Here is a 13,044-nt window from a genome sequence, read left to right on the forward strand (position 1 = left end):
CCCCAGCCACCCCTGCCCCCAGCCACCCCTGCCCGCAGCCAGCCCCTGCCCCAGCCACCCCTGCCCACAGCCAGCCCCTGCCCAGCCACCCCAGCCACCCCTGCCCCCAGCCAGCCCCTGCCCGCAGCCACCCACAGCCACCCCTGCCCGCAGCCGCCTCTGCCCCAGCCAGCCCCTGCTCCACCCCTGCCCACAGCCACCCTCTGCCCGCAGCCACCCCAGCCAGCCCCCGCAGCCAGCCCCTGCCCCCAGCCAGCCCCTGCCCCCAGCCCCAGCCAGCCCCTGCCCGCAGCCACCCCCAGCCACCCCTGCCCACAGCCAGCCCCTGCCCGCAGCCACCCCAGCCACCCCTGCCCCCAGCCACCCCTGCCTGCAGCTAGCCCCTGCCCACAGCCGCCCCTGCCCGCAGCCAGCCCCTGCCCCTGCCCCACCCCTGCCCCAGCCAGCCCCTGCCCCACCCCTGCACCACAGCCACCCGCAGCCAGCCCCTGCCCACAGCCGCCTCTGCCCGCAGCCAGCCCTTGCCACAGCCACCCTCTGCCCGCAGCCAGCCTCTGCCTGCCGCCCCTGCCACAGCCACCCCCTGCCTGCAGCCACCCCCTGCCCGCCGCCGCCCGCAGCCACCCCCTGCCCACCGCCACCTGCAGCCCGCCCGTCTGCATCACCTGCCCACAGCCAGCCCGTGTCACTCCTGCCTCCAGCTAGCCCTGCCCCACGTCCCTATCTGCAGCCAGCCCCACATCCACTGGTGCCCTGCAGTTCCCAGGGCAGTAACCCTGCACACCTGCTTCAATGAGGGGGCAGGAGCAGCTGGGACCACACATGTGCACACCTAGAGTGACCAGACAGCAAGTGTGAAAAATCGGGACGGGGGTGAGGGGTAATAGGAGCCTATATAAGAAAAAGACCCAAAAATTGAGACTGTCCCTGATCACCACCCACACATGTGAAACGGAGCTCATTTCTAGTTCAGCCCCATCTTTTTAAAAAAGAACTTTAGGTAGGGTTAAAATACATCTGTATTTTCCTGGACATGTCAGGCTTTTCGGTTCTTAATCACCTCCTGGGAAAATATGGACGTATGGTAACCCTATTGGTACAAAAAATACATGCTGTCGCACATCCCTTAAATCAGAACTTTTTATAGGGAACCCGTTGTTAAGATTTTGGCAGCTCATCACTGCCTAGAGCCACCCCTGCTTTTAGTGTCCAGTCAGCAGTGATGACTTTCTAGTCAAAAACTGGACATCTGGCAACCCTACGCACAGACAGAAGGGGAACAGCTGACTTGACAGAAGCCCATGAGGGTCCCGTTGATTTCCTACTCAACCTGACCCGGACATGACACTTGTAGTCGGCTCCCATGAGGTTTGGGTTGAATTTCAGGGCTCTGCTCCATACTCCCTGTCACATGGCCCTCTGTGTTCGCCACCTACACTAGAGGCTGTGGGGAGGGTGACATAGGAGCTGGCTCTGCTGGCTCAAAGACTGCTATGGTCTCACCCTGCAGAGAGATTTCCCAGCAGAGGACTTGTGGGAGGTTTGGGAACTGTACAAGGAAAATATGTATGAGGATGGGATAGATAGATAGATAGATAGATAGATCATTTGGTCCATTTCACAAACAGGCTATATTAAGAAAGATTCCAATGACATTAAATTTCATCCCAATTTTCACACCACCCTCAGCCCCCTCTCTGCTATCATGTATAACTGATTCGTCTGATGTCTCTTGTCTTTCTATTGTCTTTCCCCACTAGTTATTCCATCCTGCAGCGTGGTTCGCTGCAGAGAAGGAACTATTTGCAAGATGATAAATGGGCAGCCAGAGTGTGTGCCAGTCTCTCAGGCCACGTGCTGGGCTGGGGGTTACTTGCATTACCACACCTTCGATGGACGGGTGTATGATTTCCACGGCACCTGCAACTACACGGTGGCCAAGACCTGCAGGGATGCCTCCGGCCTGCCCTCCTTCCACGTCACGGCCAAGAGCGAGAACAGGGGGAACACACAGGTCTTCTACATTGGGTCGGTAACTGTCCAGGTGGATGGAGTCACCATCACAGCAGCCAGGGCTGAGGTCGGCTTTGTGGGGGTAAGTGCTGGGTGTGATCAGTACTTAGAGAGGATACCTTGAGAACATTTACCCAAGGTGTAGCGGGGGGTAAAATTGTTTACGTAGTAGAGGGTGCTCTCCTCCTGAATTGGTGCTGTCCCTGAAGCCACGGCACTGTACTGGGGGGTTGTACTATGTTCAGATGTAGAGGTATCCCAGTAGGGTGCACTCTCCCCTTGGAGTCAGTGCTGACCACAATTCCCATCATGGCAATACCAGGTGCTGTGTGTCATAGAATGGTGCAGATGGCCAGCAGGGGGCGCTGACCCAATTCCAAAATGTGGCAAATGGAAGCAGGGCCTGTGGGTGGGAACAGTGCACAGAGTCCCCTGGCCTGCAGGCGAGGGCAGCACATGGAGCCCCGTGACATGCACCATTTCCTGGGAGTCACACGGACTTCCTCCATCCCTGGGAAATGCTGGGGCTGCCCGAGGTCAGTGCTGCCCGGAGCCCACACCTCGAACTCCGTCCCACACTCCAACCCCCTGCCCCAGCCCTGAGCCCCTTCCCGCACCCAAACTCCCTCCCGGTACCTGCACCCCACAACCCCTCCTGCATCCCATCCCCCTGCCCCATCCCTGAGCCCCTTCCTGCACCAAACTCCCTCCCGGTGCCTGTACCCTTAACCCCCTCCCACACCCCAATCCCCTGCCCCATCCTGGAGCTCCCTTCTACACCCAAACCCCTCATCCCAGCCCCACCCCAGAGCCCAAACCCCCAGCCAACAGCCTTCACCCCCTCCTGCACCGCAACCCCCTGCCCCAGCCCAATGAAAATGAGTGAATGAGCAAGGATGGGAGAGAGTGAGCGACAGAGGGAAGGGGGATGGAGTGAGGGGGGGCAGGGCCTCTGAGAAGGGGCAGGGCCTCAGGGCAGGGAGCAGAGCAAGGATGTTGAGTTTTCTGCAGTTAGAAAGTTGGCAACCCAAGATGTGGCCCCCTCCCCTGCAGGAGCCACTTCCTAATGGTTCTAGGTGACAGCTCCTTCCCTGTAGCCACTTCCTAATGGCACTAACTGATGCAGCCTTATTGCCATCAAAATTCCAGCCTTTGAACTGTTTACAGTGTCGTGGTCGCCATGCTGGTCCCAGGGCGTTAGAGAGACAAGGTGGGAGAGGTAATGTCTCTTATTGGACCAACTTCTGTTGGTGAAAGGGACAAGTCTTCCAGCTACCCAGAGCCCTTCTTCAGCTCTGGGAAGGGTACTCAGGGCTGGTCTATGCTAGAGAATTAGATTGACCCAGATGTGTCGCTGAGGGGCACATAGGTGCCAACTTGTTGGTTCCCGGGGGGTGCCCCAACCACTCTACACCCCTTTCTCCAGCCCCCGCCTCTTCCTGCCCCCCTCTTCAACACTTTCCCCAAGCCCCTGCCCCCTCTGCACCCCCTCCTGCCCCCGATCCTCCCCCCCCCCGCGCCTCCTGCACACTGTGGAACAGCTGACCTTGGTGGGCAGGAGGCACTGGGAAGGACGGGGAGGAGCTGATCTGCGGGAAAAATCCACACTCTGAGCAATGTAGTTAAGCCATCATAAGGGCTTGTCTACACTGACAGAGCTGCACCAGTGCAGCTGCAGAGCTGTAGCTACTAGTGAAGATGCTACCTAGGCTGACAGGACAGGTTCTTTTGTTGGTGTAGGTACTCTGCCCAGTCTGCACTACAGTGCTAGGTCAATGCAAAGCAGTTGACCTCGACCTAACTATGTAAGTGTCTACAGTAAAATTTCGCTCCTGCCGACATAACTGTCCCTGCTACATCGACTTAATAACTCCATCTCCATGAGAGGTGTAAAGTCAATGTCAATGTAGTTAGGTCGATGCCATATCAATGTAGGTACTGCGTTGATTACATGGACTGCTACTGGCTTTGAGAAGCCATCCCACAATGCTCCACACTGACAGTACAATCAGTGCAAGCGCTCTTGGTGAGGATGCACATTGCACAGACTCAAGGAGCAAAGAGTAGACATGCACAACCGATGTAATCACTGAGGTGGCTTTATGCTGATGAAAATCAGGTCTACTTAATTTTGTAGTGTAGTCATGCCCTGATGGGTGGTACCTATATCAACAGGTGATGCCCTCCTGTCAACATAGCGCTACCTGAACTGGGGATAGGTCAGTATAACTGCGTTGCTCAGGGGTGTGGATTTTCCACAGCTGCAGCTTTCCAAATGTAGAGGAGCCCTCAGAGTGTCATAGCTAAATACAAGGTGGAAGATATTGTTTAGCATAAGTGGTTAAACTCACTGACATCACAGGACAAAAAGGGTGGGTTATTGGGTTACAGATTGCTGTAATAATCTACAACGCCAGTGTCTATATTAAAGCCATGATTTTTACTATGCAGGAAAGTTAAGAATTTAGGATCCCAGTCTCGACTTTTGAAAGTGTGATTCCATTATCAAACAACTTTCAAAACATTGAAATCCTCCACAAAGAATTAAATTTCTCCACCCAGCTCTATTTAATATGATGTTTTAAAGTAATTCTGGTTCAGATTTGGGTCCAGGTTGCACCCCTTGCTAATCTGAGTAGGGGCCACTTTGCAAATGACAGACTAGTGCCATCGATTGTGACCTTTTCCCTTTCTTTCTCACCATGAAGGTGAATAACACCAGGGCCCACTTACCCATCTCCCTGAACAATGGGGCCCTTCGGCTCTATCAGAGTGGCACCTCCCTCGTCCTCCGCACCGACTTCAACCTCAGAGTGTCTTATGACTGGAACAACCACCTAAGTGTCACTGTCCCCAGGGTCTTCTCCAACAGCCTGTGCGGCCTGTGTGGCAACTATAATGGGGACCCCTCTGATGACTTCTGGACCCCGGATGGGGACCTGGTTCCCAGTGTCGCTGCCTTGGGGAAAAGCTGGGCAGTGGAAGATGAGGATCAGTTTTGCTGGCACGATTGCATTGGAGGTTGCAGACCCTGTGACCCCAGCATAGCCAGGAAGTACAAGGAGGAGGCCTTGTGCGGCCTGATAACCAAAGTCTCAGATGGGCCCTTCAGCCAGTGCAACAGCAAGGTGGATCCTACAGTCTACTTCGACAATTGCGTGTACGATCTGTGCCACAACGATGGCTACAGGAAGGCCCTGTGTGAGGCCCTGAAGGCCTATGCGGACGCCTGCCAGCTGGAGGGAGTCAGGATTGGGGAATGGAGGCAGCTGGCCAGATGCTGTGAGTACAGATTTGTATGCCAAGGTCTATGGTCTGCTGGTTAGACTGGGAAGCCTGGGGCTCAGCACTCTTGAGTTCTAGCCCTGGTTTTGGGAGAGGGCGTGATCGAGTGGTTTGGGATTGAGCAGTGATTGGGAAACATAGGCGTGCGCACGGGGTGTGCCGGGTGTGCCCAGGCATGCCCTAATGCCCGCGGGCTGGATCTGGATCCGGTCCCTCAGGCTTTGGATCTGGCCCACGGGATTTGCCCCCTCAGAAGCGGCCAGCACGGCACCACGTCCCTGCGGGGGGTGGGAGGGGAGGCAGAGGGCTCCGTGCGTTGCTCCAAGCACCACCCCCTGCAGCTCCCATTGGCCGGGAACTTGGATCCGTGGCCAATGGGAGCTTCGGGGGCGGTACCTGGAGGCGTGGCAAAGGGAGCGCACGGAGCACCGTGCCTGCCACCCCCCGGGGCCACGCAGGGACGTGGTGAGTGGCGCAGCGTAAGGCCAGAGCAGGCAGGCAGCGAGTGCGCCACTGCAGGTAAGCGGCACCGGGCCAGAGCCCAACCCCTCCTGCACCCCACCCCACAACTCCCTGCCCTGAGCCCCCTGCCTGCACCTCGCACACCAACCCCCTGCCCTGAGCCCCCTTTTGCACCCCGCCCCAACTCCCTGCCTTGAGCCCCCTGCTGCACCCTACACCCCTCCTGCACCCCAAATCCCTGTCCTGAGCCCCTGCCTTCTCCCTACCACACCCCAACTCCCTGCCTTAATCCCGCTGCCTGCACCCCAACCCCCTACACTGAGCCCCCTCCTGCACTCCGCACCCCTCCTGCACCCCAAGCCCCTTCATACACCCGACACCCCTCCTCTGCCCCAATCCCTTGCCCTGAGCCCCTTCCTACACACCACACCCCCTCCCACACCCTGCACTCCAACCTTTATGATGTTCACCTTTAAAAAAATAAAGAAACAAAATTCCCTGGGAGCACACCCTAATGAAATGTGCTGCGCACGCCTATGTTGGCAAATCAGGACGCCTGGGTTCTATTGTACCCACAGTATTTGTCTGTCTGTGGGATTGCTAAAGTGCCTGTCACTTTGAGAATCTGACGTCCACTGATAACACATGGATGGTTGGGGTAAAATGACGCCTGTTTTTAAGTTAGTCTTCCTACCATGAACCTGATCTGGTAAGGTGCTAATCACCTCCTGCAGTGTGCTGAGCACCCTCACCTCCTGTTCAAGTCACTGGGATTCGAGGGCTCTCAGGGCCCCACAAGATACATCCTCCTCTGTCTATTTTAAATACTGCTTTTGCATGGAGAAAACTGGCTGCTAAATCTGTGGGTCCTTCACTCCCCAGCCCTGGAGTGCCCCCTGGAGAACAGCCAGTACCAGCTCTGTGGAACAGCCTGCCCAGCCACATGTGTGGACCAGTCAGCCCCCAGCAGCTGCCAAGACCCCTGCGTGGAAAGCTGCCAGTGCAAGGATGGTTTTGTGCTGAGCCAGGGCAAATGCTTCCCCAAGGGCAGCTGTGGGTGTCAGTTTGAGGGGCTCCCCTATGCCCCCAGTGAGAGTTTCTGGGTCGATGAGGCATGTGGGACACGGTGCATGTGCAATGCAGCCACTAGAGAAGTCGAATGTGTGGCCGCTACGTGCAAACACTCGGAGAGGTGTGGGCTAGTGAACGGTGTACGGGGCTGTTACCCCTCCAGCTACGCCACCTGCTCTGTGACAAGGAATCTGCACTATGCCACCTTTGATGGACAGAGATACGACTTCCAAGGCACCTGCCGCTACCAGCTCACGGCTCTGTGTGAGAAGGCAGAGGGACTGGTGGACTTTGAAGTCAACTTCCAGGAAAACAATACTGCTCCTGTACAGATCAAGGTTTATCAGACCAACCTCAGGATCAGCAATCATTTCCCTGGGAAAGTCCTGGTGAGTTTCTCAAATTGTCTCTAATCTCTCTAAAACTTTGGGGGAAAGTCACCTGTGTGATCCAGAAAAGTTGCGGACAATGCATGGAAGGATTTTGAAATATAGGGTGAATTTTAACCACATTCTTCTATAAACAGGGAGCCAATGGAGAAATTTAAGGATTGGGGTGATGTCGTTACACTTCGGATGTGTGAGAAGGTGTCTGAATCATAGAATTTTAGGACTGGAATGTACCACGGGAGGTCATCTAGTTAAGTCCCCTGCACTCATAGCAAGATTAAGTATTATCTAGACCATCACTGACAGGTGTTTGTCTAACCTGCTCTTAAAAATCTCCAATGATGGATATTCCACAACCTGCCTACGCAATTTATTTCAGTGATTAACCACACTGACAGTTAGGAAGTTTTTCCTAACGTCCAACCTAAACCTCCCTTGCTGCAATTTATGCCCACTGCTTCTTTTCCTGTCCTCAGAGGTTAAGGAGAAAATGTTTTCACCCTCTCCTTGAAACAACCTTTTATATACTTGAAAACTGCCATCATGTCCCCACTCAGTCTTCTCTTCTCCAGACTAAACAAATCCATTTTTTTCAAATCTTTCCTCGTAGGTCATGTTTTCTAGACCTTTAATCATGTTTGTTGCTCTTCTCTGAACTTTCTCCAATTTGTCTGAATCTTTCCTGAAATGTGGCGCTGAGAACGGACAGAATACTCCAACTGAGTCCTAATCTGTGCAGAGTAGACCAGAAGAATCACTTTTTGTGCATTGCTTACAAAACTCCTGCTCATATATCTGAGAATGATGTTTGCTCTTTTTTGCAACAGTGTTACACTGTTCAGTAATATTTAGCTTGTGATCCCGTTTGACCCCCAATCCCTTTCACAGTACTCCTTCCTAGGCATTCATTTCCCATTCTCTATTTGTGCAACTGATTGTTCTTTCCTAAGTGGAGCACTTTGCATTTGTTACACTTAATCCTGGGGAAATTCTCGCATAATTGTGTATTTACCCACATCCAAAACATTTTGCCTAAGAAGTGCTGCAGTTCTGCCTTTTTCCCACCAGAGGCCGCTGTGGCGCCAGAACAGACAGCTGCTTTATGCCCGCTGTTCTAGCGCCACAGCGGCCTCTGGTGTGCAAAAGGCAGAATTGCAGTACTTCTTAGGCAAAACGTATTTTATGCGCGAAAATACTAAATTCTATGCCCAGTGATGCAGAATTCCCCCATGAGCAGCACCTTGCCCGTGGAGCCAGTTTAGGACAGAGTGGGACACACAGGGCTGCTGGGGGTCACAGACTGGGGTTCAGAATGACCTGGGGGGGACAGACTGGAGCATGGGCTCAGGAGCTAGTTGGGTGACAGCAGTGAGCCTGGGGATTGGGGAGGGGGGACTGCAGAGACCCGTGTGGATGAGGGATGTGGGGATAGGGGCAGATGTGCCTGACTGAATGGGAGAGGCTTGGGGTCATCCAAGGTCTTCATGGGGGAGGCTTCCCAACACCCTAACAATCCCATGCCCCACAAAGAAAAACCTCCCATCCACACCCAACACCCTCTAGGGTCACTCCTAGGCTCCTTCACACTCCCTGAGGTCCTCAGTTCGTTACCCCTGACACCCCAAGCCTTTGCACTGCTTTTGACAGGTGCGGAAAATACTGTTCTGTATTGTAATTTAAATGAATTACACAAAGTTCTGTATGAATATGCCTAGTAAAGAATCTATTTGTCAAAAAAATTTACCAGAATCTTCTTTTAGCACTTTCAATCCCTCCCAACTTGGTATCGTTTGCAAACTTTATAAGTGTACTCTCTATGCCATTATCTAAATCACTGATGAAGATATTGAATAGAACCAGACCCCAAACTGATCCTTGCAGGATCCCCCTTGATATGCCCTTCCAGGTTGACTGTGATACACTGATAACTATTCTCTGGGAATGGTTTTCCAACCAGTTATGCACCTACCTTATAGTAGCTCCATCTAGGTAGTATTTTCCTAGTTTATTTGAGAAAGTCATGTGAGACAGTATCAAAAGCCTTACTAAAGTCAAGATATACCACATCTACCCCTTCCTCCCATCCACAAGTGTTCACACTTTCACAATGTGCTCTCATCCCCAGTGGGGCACCTCCTTGTGGCCACAGCTTGGAATTGGCTCTGCCTTTCTGGAGCCCCATCCTGCGAGTGCTCACTCTATGATACTCTCTCTCTACCCGAACTAGATGGCTCCCTCCTTGTGGCTTGGCCCTCTGGAAAGGTCACTGTAGTTTCTCCTTTCTGGGAGGTTTGTGTACCAAGTGTCACCAACTGTCCCAGGCAGTCTTCCAATTCACTGCCCCTCAATGGTACCACATCCCCAGTGGCTGGTAGGGGAACATGGGCTCGCTCTCATCTTGGGTTCCAGCCCAGGGACCCTAAAACCAGCAGCTAAGGTCTATCCTGTCCCATGCCTTGTTTCTGTTTCCTTGGATTGCTTCCTACGTTGCCTCTATCAGTCTCCTTCTCTACCCTTTTCCGGGTACACCCTTCCCTCCTGGCCAAGCCCTCACTTTTCCTAGCCTCAGAGAGTAACTGCAGACCTCCCCCCTGCATACCCCTTCTGCCCTCAGCTACCTTCCTTTATACCAGCCCCACCTCTTCCTGTTCAGGTGAGCTTCATCCTTTAATTAGTTCTCATTGCTCCCTGGATCCTCCTCCAGGTGCCTCTTAGATGGTTAATTGGCCCATCTAACCATCTTAACCTTTTCAAGGGCAGGTGTGGGGTGAGCATCCCTCACAGTGTCAATAGCATCCAGCAGAGGTGTGAACCTGGGGAGCTGGGGGACAGAGAAGAGGGACCTGCAAAAGCTAATGCCAGGGGAAATTCAAGTCTGGTTAGACCTGGGATTTGATGAAGATTTGAACAGAGATGGATTATTATTGTAATCATGAGCCAGAGCTCAATGCTGGGGTAAGAGGTACCAGCAGAGGTGAGCGATGTTTCATATCCCATGTGTCTTGCTTTAACAGGTGAACAGTTTCCTGATGAATCTTCCCTTCAACCTCGATGATAAGAAAATCACTGTATATAAAAAGGGCTGGGCCACAGTGATCCAGGCAGACTTTGGCCTCACTGTTACCTATGCCAGGTGGTCAGGACGCACCACGGTCACTCTGCCAGTCACCTACGCAGGAGCCGTGTGTGGTCTGTGTGGCAACTTCAACAGTGACAGGGAGGATGACATGCTCATGAGGGATGGCACGCTGGCACCAAGCCCAGTCAGCTTTGGCCAGAGCTGGAAGGTGGGCGACCTCCCGGGATGCTCTGCAATAACGATACCACCATGCGCAAGTGTAGAGGCTATTGAAAAACAACAACGAGGTAGCAGAGGGCAGTGTGGGCTCATCCTCCACAAGAGTGGCCCCTTCAGAGGATGTCACAACAAAGTGGACCCCAATGGATACTTCATAGACTGCGTGTATGGCTATTGCGTCCTCAGTGAGCGGGAGAGTAACGTGTGCCAGACCGTTGCTGGCTATGCTGAGGCATGTCAGGAAGCTGGAGCTATGGTGCATCCCTGGAGGACTACAAAATTCTGCTGTGAGTCCCCCATGTTCACCGCTGCCTGCCCGATGGGGATCACTGTTCCAAGCTGGCTGGTAGATGTTGGTTTAAATGCTGATCTCATCAAGTGATGTAGAACATTTCTTAATTTTCAGAGGAGCCCAAAGTATGGGTATAGCATAGGCAGTGGCCATAGAAGCTGCCCCCATCACGGTGTCCTATCAATATGCTGCACTCCAGGCCAGAGAGGTACTGTCTAGAGATAGACTCATAGACTTTAATGTCAGAAGGGACAATTATGATCATCTAGTCTGACCACCTGCACAATGCAGGCCACAGAATCTCACCCACCCACTCCTGGAACAAACCCCTAACCTATGTCTGAGTTATTGAAGTCCCCAAATCATGGTTTAAAGACCTCAAGGTGCAGAGAATCCTCCAGCAAGTGACCTGTACCCCATGCTGCAGAGGAAGGCAAAAACCCCCCAGGCTTCGACCAATCTGCCCTGGAGGAAAATTCCTTCCCGACCCCAAATATGGCAATCAGTTAAACCCCGAGCATGTGGGCAAGACTCACCAGCCAGCAACCAGGAAAGAATTCTCTGTAGTAACTCAGATCCCACCCCATCTAACATCCCATCACAGACAACTAGGCATATTTACCTGTAATAATCAAAGATGAATTAATTGCCAAAATTAGACTATCCCATCACACCATCCCCTCCATAAACTTATCAAGCTTAGTCTTAAAGCCAGATATGTCTTTTGCCCCCACTACTCCCCTTGGAAGGCTGTTCCAGAACTTCACTCCTCTAATGGTTAGAAACGTTCATCTAATTTTAAGTCTAAACTTCCTAGTGTCCAGTTTATATCCATTTGTTCTTGTGTCCACATTGGTACTAAGCTTAAATAATTCCTCTCCCTCACTAATATTTATCCCTCTGATATATTTATAAAAAGCAATCATATCCCCTCTCAACCTTCTTTTGGTTAGGCTAAACAAGCCAAGCTCTTTGAGTCTCCTTTCATAAGACAGGTTTTCCATTCCTCGGATCATCCTAGTAGCCCTTCTCTGTACCTGTTCCAGTTTGAATTTCATCCTTCTTAAACATGGGAGACCAGAACTGCACACAGTATTCCAGATGAGGTCTCACCACTGCCTTGTATAATGGTACTAACACCTCCTTATCTTTACTGGAAATACCTCGCTTGATGCATCCTAAAATCGCATTAGCTTTTTTAACGGCCATATCACATTGGCAGCTCATAATCATCCTGTGATCAACCAATACTCCGAGGTCCTTCTCCTCTGTTACTTCCAACTGATGTGTCCCCAATTTATAACCAAAATTCTTATTATTAATCGCTAAATGCATTACCTTGCACTTTTCACTATTAAATTTCATCCTATTACTATTACTGCAGTTTACAAGGTCATCCAGATCTTCCTGTATGATATCCCGGTCCTTCTCTGTGTTACCAATACCTCCCAGCTTTGTGTCATCCACAAACTTTATTAGCACATTCTCACTTTTTGTGCCAAGGTCAGTAATAAAAAGATTAAATAAGATTGGTCCCAAAACTGATCCCTGAGGAACTCCACTAGTAACCTCCTTCCAGCCAGACAGTTCACCTTTCAGTATGACCCGTTGTAGTCTTCCCTTTAACCAGTTCCTTATCCACCTTTCAATTTTCATATTTATTCCCCATCTTTTCCAATTTAACTAATAATTCCTCATGTGGAACAGTATCAAATGCCTTACTGAAATTGAGGTAAATTAGATCCGCTGCGTTTCCTTTGTCTAAAAAATCTGTTAGCTTCTCAAAGAAGGAGATCAGGTTGGTTTGGCACGATCTACCTTTTGTAAAACCATGTTGTATTTTGTCCCAATTACCATTGACCTCAATGTCCTTAACTACTTTCTCCTTCAAAATTTTTTCCAAGACCTTGCATGCTATAGATGTCAAACTAACAGGCCTGTAGTTACCCGGATCAACTTTTTTCCCTTTCTTAAAAATAGGAACTATGTTAGCAATTCTCCAGTCATACGGTACAACACCTGAGTTTACTGATTTATTAAAAATTCTTGCTAATGGGCTTGCAATTTCATGTACCTGTTTCTTTAATATTCTTGGATGAAGATTATCTGGGCCCTCCGATTTTGTCCCATTAAGCTGTTTGAGTTTGGCTTCTACCTCGGATGTGGTAATATCTACCTCCATATCCTCATTCCCATTTGTCATCCTACCATTATCCCTAAGTTCTTCTTCGAGT

General features: G+C 51.5%; 1 pseudogene; it reads left to right on the top strand.

The window, feature by feature from the left end:
* LOC120390528 overlaps window positions 1-13,044 on the top strand; it is a 146,137-nt pseudogene that overhangs the window by 34,668 nt on the left and 98,425 nt on the right.

The sequence above is a fragment of the Mauremys reevesii genome, linkage group 24 (assembly GCF_016161935.1).
Source record: "Mauremys reevesii isolate NIE-2019 linkage group 24, ASM1616193v1, whole genome shotgun sequence".
Taxonomy (NCBI): domain Eukaryota; kingdom Metazoa; phylum Chordata; order Testudines; family Geoemydidae; genus Mauremys; species Mauremys reevesii.